Raw genomic sequence first — 14,277 nt, 5'->3', positions numbered from 1 at the left:
CCGGCTCATCCCCAGCAGCACCATCCCGGACTCCGCAAACTGGTAAACCGGAGATTGGACCCGGGATATCTTCGCGAACCATTCCGCCTCCTGGTAGCTGGAAGCGTGAAGGCTCGGAAGCGCTTGACCCTTCTTGAACTTCATGGCAATGGGGATGGCGCGGGCAGAGATGTAGAAGAACTCCCGCTTCCACGATCGGAGACTGCGCTCGGTCACGCAGATCTTCAAACCCTTAATACGGGTTGTCAGGGTGTACCACCCCTGGACGCACCTCCAAGTATAGAAGGTCATCAGGCGGTCCACGTAGGGCTCAATACCCAGAATCCGGCACACCCACTCGAAGTGCCGGACCTTGGCAATCGCCATCGGATGCACCTCGGTCAGGTGCACACCGTGCCTCTCCAGGACACGGTACACAAACTTTGTCAAAGGAAACCTAAGGTTCCCATAGACAAAGAATGCAGCATATACCCCGATCTTGCCACTGGGGGCATCGTACACAGTCTGGTGGGATTCAGGAAACTCAGGCTCAAGAGACTCAAGCATGAATTTCCTGACGATATACTGGTACTGATCGAAAGGTAGAGCACACTGGCACTCGCCAGCAGTACTCCTATCGTCGGCTACAGCTTCAGCATCATGAGAAGACATTTTGCAGAAAGAAGAAAGTGATTTCGGGAAAATGCTTGCCTGAAAAGGGGAGTATTTGCCGGAAATCACTAAGAAGAAGAAGAAAGGTGAAAGTGTAGATTACAAAGAGGCCTCTCCCCCTTTATATACTAATCGCAATTAATGCGGTGAATTTAATGCGGAGGAGAGAGAAATCGAAGGTGCAATGAAACTATGACACGTGGCAAAAAGCAGGCTGGCAACAGCTGTTGACAGGACGTGTGCCAGTAATTTCGCGGCCACGCGCCCGAAAAATCGCGCCGACGCGCCGTAAAAAGCGTCTGGAATGACCATATAATGTCACGTCACCATAACTTCCTGCACGTCCTGACACAGTCAGAAGAAACTGTCGCACGACGTTTCAGAGGTTTGAACTGTTCCTATCTTTCCACCAACCTTTCGAATTTTAAAATTCAAAATTTAAAAATATTAAAAAGTAAGCGGGAAAATACCCCCTTACCTTGGCGAACAAGTAACCGTAAGACGGATGCGGGTACAGTGTTAAGGCAGAACCCTTCACATACCTAGCACCCGCAGGGAATTGAAGCCAAGTACCTCGGCAACCAAGTAACTATAAGACGGGTGCGGGTACAGTGTAAAGGCAAAACCCTTCACATACCTAGCACCCGCAGGGAATTGAAGCCAAGAAAACCTTGGCGAACAAGTAACCGTAAGACGGATGCGGGTACAGTGTTAAGGCAAAACCCTTCACATACCTAGCACCCGCAGGGAATTGAAGCCAAGTACCTCGGCAGCCAAGTAACTATAAGACGGGTGCGGGTACAGTGTAAAGGCAAAACCCTTCACATACCTAGCACCCGCAGGGAATTGACGCCAGGAATACCTTGGAAGTAACCGTAAGACGAGCGCAGGTACAGTGTTAAGGCAAAACCCTTCACATACCTAGCGCTCCGCTGGGAATTGAAACCAAGAAGGATCTTCTGGGCAATGCTTGCGGAAACGGAAATAACATCCCCGCATAGCGGGAACGTCGGGAACTACGTTGTTTGAAGCTCCAGGATGGAATTGGTGGTTTTAACATAATTGATCACTATGTTCAAAACTACCAAAACCTCACGGAGAATCCACACAAGTGGGACTCAACGCTCCTGACTTGCGAGGAGGTTACAGCCTACCCGCATCATACCCAAAGACCAAGCAGGAAACTCGGGAATTTCTGCAAGTGACAAGGACTTCCGCGGGAAGAATCCCCATGGAAAACCTTAAAAAACCCTTTTCAAAACCCTCTGCTTAAAGTCCAAAAGTTCACCTCACTTTATTAAACACTCATGAGAAGAACATTGGACTGGGGGGACTTGAAGAGGTAGGTCCCAGCAGAGCCTAGTTGGACCCGCAAGACTCACCTTGAAGAGGGACGTCTGCGCAGAAACCAACTGGATCCGCAGGACCAACCATGCTCAGAGACGTGACGTCCTTACGCGCAGTACGCAAGCTGGTCCCGCAGGAAATGCCTCCCGATGGTGAAGGACTCCGCCTGTCCCCGCAGCCTCGGATACAAGCCATCAGGGAAGGCCACCCGCGCAGCAGGGCTACACGCACAAGGCACTTAGCTCTCAATCACTCAGTGTCACCTGAAGGAATGAGCGAAGCCGGGAACTATCCCGCACAAGGGCGGGAGGGGGAATACTCCCGCCCAAATAAGCCAGTCCGTACGATACAGGAAGATCTTCTGTACTGTACCTGACGAGGTATGGGAAAAAGATCTGACTAAAGATACGACAGCTTATTGACAACAGTATGGCGAGCAGCATGCTCCTGCACTGTATGTCACTATTAGCCGCTGCCTACTCACCAACTACTGCCATACCACGTGCGTAGCCGTCAGTTGGTGGAACAGGAATAGTATACAGCAGGCCTGGTCGCTATCAGCCGCTACCTACCCACCAACTACCAGCAGGGCACGTGCGTAGGCTACTGTTGGTGGAACAGGAACACTGTTGCAGCCGGCCATACCTCTTTGGAAACCTACCTTCGGCTATAAATACCACAAATGGTATGACCATCTCATCTTATCATATCTTACTACATTATCATCATATTATACCTGATATCTGCTCTAGCAATCTCTTAATATACTTTTATATTTAAAGAGCAATCTAGTCTGATTCTCACGCCGGAGGGTGGTCACAAGGAGGAACCCCCCCTTCTCAGTGGCGAGCTCACGGTGTCTGTTTTGCAGGTTATCAGAAGAACCATCTTCCAAGGGTCTAACCCCTCGTGGGAAACATCTCTCCAACCCCCAGGTTAACAGTAATCTGTCTGGGGTCCGGTTAGTGTTTCTTCAGTAAGGTTCCATGGTTTACTAACAAAACACACTAACATATGACCAGCAGATAAAGTCATTAAAAAAAATTCAGAATTAAACTGTAAAATGCAACTTGCTGACGTATATATCTTTCTCTCTATCCCCAACTATAGAGACGTATTTGTAAAAGTTGTTATGATACAATCAACTAGAGAATATGTAGTAATAATAATACTTGCTAATTAATGATTTTCTAAATTTGATTATCGTTTTAAAAAAAGCAAACCAGGACAATTAATAATCATTCGTAAGTAATTCCAGCATAATTATACAAAATTAAGAAAATAAATTAATGCAGAACAGATTTGACATTTATGCTAAATGAGTAAATGGTTAATGTTTTCATTTTCCACATTTAATTTCTGTGCATTCAAACTTTGAAGTATGAATTTCATGTTGACTAGCTTGTATAGAAATATTTATCAATACAAAAGATAATAACATTTTGTCGTTTAAAAGTCAAAACAATGTTCAAAAAGGTAACGTGAATGCTTTAATACGGGTTGGTGAGGTTCCATCTATATATGCATGATAATACATTCTCATTTGTAGCACAAATATCTTTATCAATGGCTGATCAAATCCCAAAAAATCCACTACTTAGCGACATTGTTACATCTGAAAAACTTGATCAAGTCCCTCCAACCTTTGGCCACCCCATCCCCGAACTCTCCAATCTCCAAGACGTGAAGGTTTATGAATCCATCCCTCTCATTGACCTACACGATCTATACGGTCCCAATCGCGCTCATGTAGTCGACCAAATCGGCAGAGGTTGCCATGATCATGGCTTCTTTCAAGTTAAAAACCACGGGGTACCAGAATCCACCATGGCCAACATGATGCAGACCACTAGAGAATTTTTCAAGTTGCCGAAAGAAGAAAAGCTCAAGCTGTATTCGTACGACAGAACCAACTTCTTTGGCTCTACTTGGAGAGATTTCCTAGCAATTCATTTCGACCCGGCCCAGGATTATATCAATGAATGGCCCATAAATCCCGCGTCCTTTCGGGATCATGTGGCGGAGTATTGCATGGGTATAAGAGGGTTAGGACAACAACTATTTGAGGCCATTTCAGAGAGCTTAGGGCTCGAGAGAGACAACATGAACACACAGTTGGGGAAAATCGGTCAACGTGTGGTCTTGAATTACTTCGCACCATGCCCTCAACCAGATTCGGTTTATGGATTGCCCGGGCACACTGATGCTTATCTCCTCACCATACTTCTTAATGATGAGGTCCCTGGTCTTCAGGTATTGAAAAACGGTCAGTGGGTTGCAGTCAATCCAATTCCAAACACGTTCGTCATCAACATTGGTGATCAGATTCAGGTTCGACCATCATTCCATCCGCTTTTGATCGAATTTTGTTTCGGTTAAATTGCTAATTAATAATATTGTAATATTCAGGTGATAAGTAATGACAAGTACAAGAGTGTTTTCCATCGAGTTGTGGTGAACAAGGATAAAGGACGTGTATCTATACCTTGTGTGTTCCTCCCTACACGTGACACAGTTATAAGTCCTGCTTCAAAACTAGTAACGAATGATGAGCCTGCTGTGTACAAACCGTTCACCTATGGGGAATACATTGCGAAGTCGATGGTGAAGAAAGATCCCGCAACCAACAATCGGTTGGCTATGTTCATGACTACTCAAACTTAATCCGTTAGCCATCGAAAGTTTCGAATATCATCTATTATCGTTGTTTAATGTTCTTAGAATAAAGTTCCATAATACTATGGGTTGTTATAGTATTATAATTTTAAGTCTCTTTTGACTGTCTTTTTATTTGTTGCCATCTGATCAGTTTACTTTATGTACTTGTATTTGCATTTTAATTAATTAATTACTAAATGCATTAATAATATTATAATATAGATTTTTTAGTTATTTGCATTTTGTGTAGGTTTGGGTTATGGAAATGGGTCGGTTTGGGGCGTGTTTACGTATTCTAAACCTCATACCCAATTATTAAAGTTCGTTCTAAACCCGTTGGATAGTGGTTAAACCCACATGCTTCGGTTATACCCGTTAGATATCAAGCAACTAACTACCATGTTGTCACAATCTCTTCAACACTTTGCAAGGAAACAATATTCAACTAAAAGGCATGATGGTAAATAACAGTGGGTGATACAATGTAACCTTTTTTAGTTTTAACTTTTAAACTATAACAAAACTATTATGTTATGCATTATATTTTATTCTTCACCACTCTTAATCATTTACCATATCAGTAAAACCTTAGTTTCTCTTTCACCTTTCGACCTCTTCATTCAACATATGTTATACATAATTATTTACTATTTCATATATCATTTGAATTAAAAAAAACAAATGAAAAAAGAAAAAAAAAATGATTGTGTGTGGTGTCAGTGGGCTGGGTCTTTTGAGACCTCGCTACTAGTGGCATGGGGTAGGAGCTTGGTATTTTAGTGAGGCCACTGATGTCACCACAACACCATTACTGGCGTTACCAGGACCATACCACATAGACTTAGTTCTAATTTACATTTTTACATTTTTTTACCAACACTTTTACAATACATCTATTAAAAAGAAAAAACTTGTTTTGTTAAAGTAAAAAAAGAATCCCAGATATAATTGATAACCAAATATTATGCAGAATCACAAATGAATAGAATACTTGACTAATTACTTGGAGTTTTGATGGTTGGATTATAATTGAAAAATGAACAGTAGAAGATTATGATGTATGGCATATTTTTTAATATATATATATATATTAAATAGTGAATATACATTTAAAATAAAGAGATAAATTACGTCTGATTACTCGGGTATAAAATCGAGTAAACGAGGTTATACTATCGAGTAATCAGGCATAGTACAAATCTCATACCTTAATAGGATGGGTATTACCTGTCACAAATACTTCAGATTTCAGGTTTTCATGTTAAGTTTCGGGTTTTATTGGTATCCCTTCCCTATATAGGTTTTAGATGAAGTAACAATTAAATGGATTTTAATTTTAATCAAAATGGATTGCTATGTGCTTTTGCTCTTACAATCCGTCAAGTTAAATCTATTTTCTTTTTTTTTAGCCCATGATGAAAAAGATAAAAGTCGTTAGCAAAGGACACACGTACGGTGTCACAGGGCACTCCCCTTTTGGGATGATGTTAGTACGTAGTAGTGATAATTTAGACACGAATATATATGACTTTAATAGATATTGGGTATGGCCTAATAGGTTTCGTGTATTAAACAGGTAGACACAAATCGACTTGTTAATTTTTGTGTCTAACAGACAAAATACCCGTTTACATGTTGATTAGATTTTTTTATAAATCTACCTATACCAATAAAAGAAAATAATTCTGGACACATAACATTCTGAGGTTAATTCTAACTATCAAATTCCCATCAAAATCACTTCTCTTCTATTGATGGAAAAGAAAAAAAATCTTTGTTCTAAATATAATATTGATTATAAATTCAGCATGACGTATTAATTGGTCAATCTTCACTGATTGAATTATTAATGCCATAAATTATATTCTAAACATACTTAATATAAAAAAATATTAATATAATAATTACGCGTCATAAATAAACTTTCTTTAAAATTGAAATATAACTATCTATATAATTGCCTACAATAAAATTCTATGTGTCGCTCTCAGGTTGTTCCCCTCATTCTCTAGAGCCACCAGATTGGTTGAATTATAAATTGAGTTTCTTATGCATTTGACCCGAATTCGTGGGTATGGGTCTCACCAAACCTGAATAGTCTTTAAATGGGTTATAACATCTGTAAGGCCCCGTATCCTGTAGCCCTACTTTAGCGTCGGATTTACTCATAAACACAGTTCTTACAATCAGAGTTAATTAAAACTTTCGCGGAAATGATAACTTAAATCATTCGTTACAAAACATTAAATCTTTTCTTTGAAACCATAACATAAAAACATCTTATTTAGAATCACTTCTTCCATCTTCAGATGCCAGCCGTTCAATCCATGCCATGTGCCCTCCTCATGCTAGCTCGTTACACATATTCACCTGCGTGCATACTAAAAGTCAGCTACGCTGAGTGAGTTCTAGTTAATCAAGCAACTTATCATACAACCACTACATGCATTATATACGTATCCGAAGACACATAGCCCACTATCTAACCTGCTTACCTTACCACTTAACCTCTTATTTACCCCTACAGCTTAACCACTTTAATAACGATTGACGTTATGCCACTTTGCCACTTTAATAACAAATCACGTTATGCCACTTTAATAACGAATAACGTTATGCCACTTTGTGTAACATTCGTTACTTTTCAAATCCGAAACCCCACCCGTTTATTTTATTTTATATTTTTTTATTTATTTTGCCTCATTTAGAACGCTCGTTACTAATTCCTGCCTTCGTTTAAGTTTATATATATATTGTTTATTTATTTGTTTATTGATAACAACTATGAAATACATGAAAAATCCAACCCTTAGCTAAATTTTACCCACTTTTACACCCACCACCTGCAAAACTATCAAACAAACCATCTTCTTCTTATTACCTCCTATCACCACCGACGCCTCCCTCCTTCTTGGCCCTCAATTGTCGGCCTAAATCACGAAATCGATTTCACCAAATCATTCTTTGATCCTTAGCGCGTTCCACCGACACTTTAATTGTGGAAAATGAGAACTAATTGACAGCAAATCAACGTGTTTTTGAAAACTTAACAAACCGCACCTAAAATAAGCTTATTTCACTACAAATACCCATTTATAATTCAATTAAGCTCGACCACGGACACCTTACAACATCACGACACTAAACCCTAACTCAATTACAACATACAAAGACGTCCAGACCCAAATCGAGTTCAAGTTGAAGCCGCGAACCCTCGGTCCCATTCTCCCTTAATCCGGCATCCAAATCGGTAATTGAAACATGTTTTTGGTTCGTTTTTAACTATTGATCGTAAGCCCTAAATCTATTTTAATTAACTATAAGCAATAAACCCAATTTGAAATTCTAGGGTTTGTATTTGGTTTGGGGAAGAACAAGACTTTGTATATATTAAACCAGTTTCAATTTATAACCAAGTTGAGGCATTGGCCTGATGGCCAGTGCATATGAGTTAAACTGAGAACCGGCATGGGGCGCGGGTTCGAGTCCCCCAGGCCCGGTTTTGTATTTTTAATTTATGAAAAGTTATTTTGGCCATTTTCGTTATTAATATATATATATACACACAACGTTAGATAAACGTTATTTTGATAAACCGAACCCACCGACTTTGTGTCTCCTTGTCTTTTTGAACTTGTGATTTGTTATTAATCGAAAGATATATATTATATATAATTTTATTTATTTAAAAATCTAATGTAAATAATAATAGTAATAATAATACTACTTATAGTAAAATAGTAAAAGAAAACTCTAATATATATATATATATATAAATATATATAAATCCAAAGTTCTTTTAAATCGATTTGTAACTTTTATGTCGTGTCGCATTATTTTTAATTGTCTCTACCCTCTAGTTTATATTATTTACAAAATTTAATATGAAATAAATTATTAATGTTTTAACTACAACTGAACTTAAAAGCCTATCAAACCCAAAACCGTCATAGGTCGTGTTTAAATTATTATTATTATTTTTTTATTAATTAGTATTATCGTTAACAACTAGGAACTTTCGTTGACGTATCTCGAGGAGCTCGCCGATTTTATCTTAAATTTTTATCGTCATCCCATCTTCGTTAATCCACTCGTTAAGGTGAGTTTACATATTCCCCTTTTTCATCTTTTAAATTTTTGGGGTGGCATGTATACCAAATTACTCAGTTTTATTTCCACATCTATTCAGAACACAATTCAATATATGTTTATGTGTGATTATTGCATACTCTATGATAATGCTCTATGTGCTTAATTGTTTATTTTATGCTTGGTGGTTGGTATCTCATCCTCATCTATCCTCATCTAGTATGATCATACATTTACCCAAGTACTTTGATTTCGTATCAATAAGAACGGGTCCACATCTATTTAGTTGTTTTACATTTTCATAAGAATTTTAATACTCATCATTTACATATGAATTGTGATTTATCTATATATGTATCTCAACTAAAACTTATGTATTCTCACCAACATTCGTGTTGACAAACTCTACTTTTATACATGCTACAGGTACAAGTAATTTACATTGTTCAAGATCGAAGAATTTAATTTTACCTTAGGATATTATTCAAAATACAAAACATGATGTCATTGTTGTTCTGTTTATTGAATTTGTGTACTTGTTTTTTTTATATTAATGAATTTAATAATTATTGTCACTTTAATTAGTGTCTTTTGAGCTACTGTCCAATCAATACGTTACACCCCAACATGTTCCGCCTTTGGGTCGGGGTGTGACAAATTGGTATCAATGCCGAAGGCTATAAGATAGGTGGTTAGATATAACGGCCTAGTAGCATGCTTAGGGTCCCTATACGTGATATGCCTTTACGTGTTTGCACCCTGAATAATATTGTTGATTGCAGTAGCTTAAATACTATTTGATGATTTAATATTATTCTTGTACACAAAATCACACACTTAATCCGAGGCTATGCCACACTCTCAAAATTGTTTTCAAAACTTTAGGACGATTTAAAAAGGGAAATTCCTTAAGAAATCCCGCCTTTTAACTCCCCTCTCCTTGAGGAAGATTCGTGTGACGGATATGTAGTAACTGTAAGAGTGACACACTTGTTTGCCAAACACTTGACACCAAGGCTTGCGAGCCTAAGGAAGCGCAATGCGCATAAATCTCAATCAACCGCGAGAACCGGTTGCCTTCCTGGAGTGTTTAGTAAGTGTGTGGAACTTATTAAGCCAAAACATATCATCCCAAACGAAACCGAATCTACTACCCTCATTGTATCAAACGTGGTCATGTGACGATCACACTCTTAAATCAATGATGAGATTTTTCCCTAATTTTTTTTATTTTTAAGAATGAATTTCTCAAATTACCAATTTCATCATTACTCTAAGTTAAGATTATTAAAATTTTATCTTGTATTCTCATGAATTTTCACAAAACTCGAAATTTCACATAGTTATACAACTTTCCTTTTTTTTTTCCAAAACATAATAAACTTTTCACGTGTCATCATTGTAACATGTCTTCTTCCCGCCTTATCAACCGTAACCGTCGCACCAGCAACTCAGGCCGTAGCATGTCATCCCGCATCGCTAAGGGAATCGCGGAAGCCCTCCCAACAATCATCTCTCAACTCCAAACTGTGAATGCTTCTTCATCATCCACAACTCCGAACCCAATTGCTTACCCCTTAAAACAATTCAAGAGTGCCAATCTGCCCGAATACTTCGGTATCGACGGTGCTACCATCTTATAAGGTTCGGTTTATACCCGATTCCACCCGGATCTCGTGACTTTAACGGTTTAACGGTGTCGGCTCGTCGTTTCGTGACTAAATCTAACGGGTTTGAGTTTAAACAACATCATACTATCATTACCTCGGGTCGGGATCGGTTCCTCTTGGTGATTTCGGCTAGAGAGAGAAAGTATGATGAGGGAGAGCTAAGTGTGTGTTTTGGGTGGTGTATGGAATATGTGTAAATGAATGATTTAGGCATAATGAAGGTATTTATATGATGGGTCATGGGCTTGAGCCCATGGTCTATCTTCCTTCCATTTTCACCCAAGTCCATTACCCATATTACTTAACCCAACACAAGCCCGACTCGTATTAACCCCTACTTAATCTTATTATTTTCCCACTAACCCGAGTAAACCTTTCCCACCAATATTAAAAAATATAACTAATATTACTTTTGAAATTTTGGGATGTTACAACATCTCATTTATTTGTGAAACTCTTTCAAAATCAAACAATAATTTTCACGGGTCATGGGTCTCACCAAACCCGGATAACCCTTAAACGGGTTATAACATCTCATTTATTGGTGAAATAACCCCTTAATTATCAAAAAATAATTTCCACATGTTATGGGTCTTACCAAACCCTAATAGCCCTCAAATGGGTTATAAGATCTCATTTATTGGTAAACACTTTCATCATAAACTCTAATTTAATTTATCTTCTTTACACGTTCTCCGTTGTTGGTCTATCACTTCCATCGCCGGTTAACTTCCGATACTACTCACCATCGTCAACTACATCAGCATCCCCTTTTTAATTAGATAAATATATGTGTTCATTTAAAAAACATCAACATTCTCCTGTTCTTTTATGTTTGTTCATTAAAAATCTAAAAAACTTATGCATTTCAATTGAAAAAACTCAAACGCTAAAGAATATAATAACAAAATTATATATATATGTATTAAATTTAAACAAAACTATGTTAAAAAATAAAATAAATCATCATAAAATAGCAAAACGATTACAAACAAAAACTTAAATAAACCTCCGTAACACGGGAGGATCAAACTAGTGTGTATATAAAAGAGTTTATGTATAAAGAGTACATTAACATTCAATTTTTGAGACATTTTCATATTGAAGAAAACTATAATAACTTTTTCATATTTTATTTTTATAAATATTCAATTTTAAAAATCAGAGACAGTTTTTATATTTATTATAAGACTATTGTGATAGTTGAACAACAATGTGTTTATAAGGACAACATGAAAGTTGTTCAAAAAGGAAAATCTTATGTCTATTTTGTCTATGGCCGTGTATGGAATGTGTTTTAAATGTTGCTTCCAGTGGCACTGCTTCATTATCATATTCTAATGGTAGAACAACCCATTCTTGATTTAAAATTCCAAGTATATTTGATGATATAAAATGACTATGTTTGTTATACATCTTTTTACATAATATAAAGAGACTTAATTATCTTTTTTTTTATTTGTATTAAAATAGTCATTGTAATTTATATATTAATTTATCTCATGTAATACACGGGTTTCTAAAGCTAGTAAAAATATATAATAATATAATATGTTATATACCCTAAATTTTTATACCTAAAAATTAAACATAACGTTCATCATTCCAATCCAACATCAAGCAGAAGGTTCCCTCTCTGGATCTCCGATAGTCTGGTGGTTTCCATTCACATCTCCGGTAGTCGTAGCCCTTCGATTCTCCATTCTACGTACCTCTCCACATCTTCGATTCTCTGACAGTCCGGCGTTTTCACAGTTGCAGCTGCGCCACCGGTCACCGGACGGCCGAACACTTCTTTGATTCTCCGACATGTTTGTACATTATCATGTATACCTGGTATTAATAGGTACGTGTTCGGGTTTGGGATACAGGTACACAATAAGTTTTCATGTCGTGTACAGGTATACATGGTTCGTGTTTGTGTATTATCATGTACGAGCATACACGATATGTCAACCCTAGTTGTTAGGGATGTTTAAAAAATCCAGAAATCGAATATAAAATATCCAGACGTTTCGTATCCCAATTTTAGGTATCCTAAAATTCGGACATTAAAAAATCTGCTAATCTGAAAGTTTGGATTCGTGTGTAGATGTGGATTTCAATTTCTTTTTGGAAACTCGGATTTCCCGATATTTAAAAAAAACATTATGTAATAAATATTAATTATGTTGTTCAGGTTCAAGCCTGTTGAAATCCTAAATCCAATATGCTTGCAACTGCTTGGCAGTTGACCCTTTTTAATTATACTTTTACCGTATGCACCAACTTCTTAATTTATTCATAAAATCCGAGCTGCCTCCCTGGCAGCGCCACATTTAACATCTTTGCTGAACCCAAACGAGATTGCTTAAGAGTTCTTGTAATGATGATTGCGTAATCCTTCATTGAGTTTCTTCTAGTAATGATTCCTTTTTCTTGTTTGATATTTGGTTGGTTGGTTGTTTTATTCAGCTGGTGTTGTCAATTTCATGTAGGTGGTGATAAAAATTGGAAATAGTGAGGTCTTGAATGGTACCCAAACTTTAGGTACGGGTTGTCACGCCACCACCACTTAAGATTTCCCGGACCAAACTTCAGACTTTAACTAGTGAAGAAGGCCTACATGTTATAATTGCCACATTTATGAAGGTACACCAATTCTTCGAAGTGAATTGGTCCAAAGAATGATACTCCCATTCCAGTGGCGAGTCACACGTGTGCTTCATCATAGATTTCTATCACTTGTGCAATGCAACAAATTCCCTTAGGGAGCCCAATAGTTGTTCGTTGGTGAGCTCTTCTACCTACACATTTTCCTTCTCGTGCGATTGTGTGTTGATCCCGAAGTATGGTTCTTCATATGATAACCTGTCTAATGTGGTAGTCGGGTCAATTCATCCTTCTTTTACCTCCATATTTGAAGAATCTACGAATTCATTTCCGTCCTTGTGTTCTTCACATAAAAATTCAGCAAGATGCCCAAGTCGAGTTTCAATCGCTAGAAGCAATATGATCCAAGTATAATTACGACGTCTAGTGTGAGGTTTCCCTTGTATTTATGTCACCTTTTATTTGGGAGGTTGTGGCAGTTTGTTCAACTGGTGATTCATGATGGATACATGAATACTTATAGAGGACTAGGTGAGTATTACTTTGCTATCATGGGAAAGTCAAGAAACAAATAAAGAGTCCGCCTTTTTAGCATGTATAGTGTTGGTGTGGGGCTACACGATGGGAATGTCTTGAGGTCATCATCTCCCGATTCATTTCCTTATTACTAATAATAATATGAAATTGGTAGGATTCATGCTTTGGATTGTGGTTTCGATGATTGGGGAGCAACTTTTCCTCTGGCTCCTCTGTTTAGGATTGAATTGGTTGTTGGTTATTTTAGTGTTATTGGATTAACTTGTCGATGGATGAAATAACGTTAAGAGATTAAACGAGTTAGGTGACGCGGGAGTGCGGACTTGTTTAACAATAATGTTATTTGGGCTTTGTTATTTGGTTTTATTCTTGGGCTTAAGTATAATGATAAGTGGGCTTATGATTAATTTATTTGGGCTCATGTGAGATGTGGGAATTGATTTATATATGTCGATCTTTTCATTCTCTGGCATCTTACTCCTCAATCGAATATACATAACAAAGAAGACGGTTACTTCTTCTTTGATTATTCATCACAGTCACAGAATCATCAAAATCCAATTCCATGTGCAGAAAATCTCAGTCTTATCCAATAAATCAATGTGTGTAACCCGAAAATAGGTTTATCTGAAAGTGATTCACGATTTAGAGATTAATCCAGGCAATTGTTTAAGAAACCAAGATTGAAATCATGATTTCAGGTTTGCATTATTGATCGAATTCATCCTTTAGG

The 14,277-nt window shown here is 37.6% G+C and overlaps 1 pseudogene; it reads left to right on the top strand.

Annotated features, from left to right (window-relative positions):
* Window positions 1–3,348: 3,348 nt before the first annotated feature.
* On the top strand, window positions 3,349–4,824 carry LOC143603139 (protein DMR6-LIKE OXYGENASE 2 pseudogene; annotated as a pseudogene).
* Window positions 4,825–14,277: the final 9,453 nt, after the last annotated feature.

Source organism: Bidens hawaiensis, unplaced genomic scaffold, assembly GCF_021521415.1.
Source record: "Bidens hawaiensis isolate Kalapana, Puna unplaced genomic scaffold, B.hawaiensis_p1.1 tig00001961_1, whole genome shotgun sequence".
In the NCBI taxonomy this organism is placed as follows: domain Eukaryota; kingdom Viridiplantae; phylum Streptophyta; class Magnoliopsida; order Asterales; family Asteraceae; genus Bidens; species Bidens hawaiensis.
The sequence above is the reverse complement of the archived record's forward strand: the minus strand, read 5'-3'. Positions and strand labels throughout refer to the sequence as shown.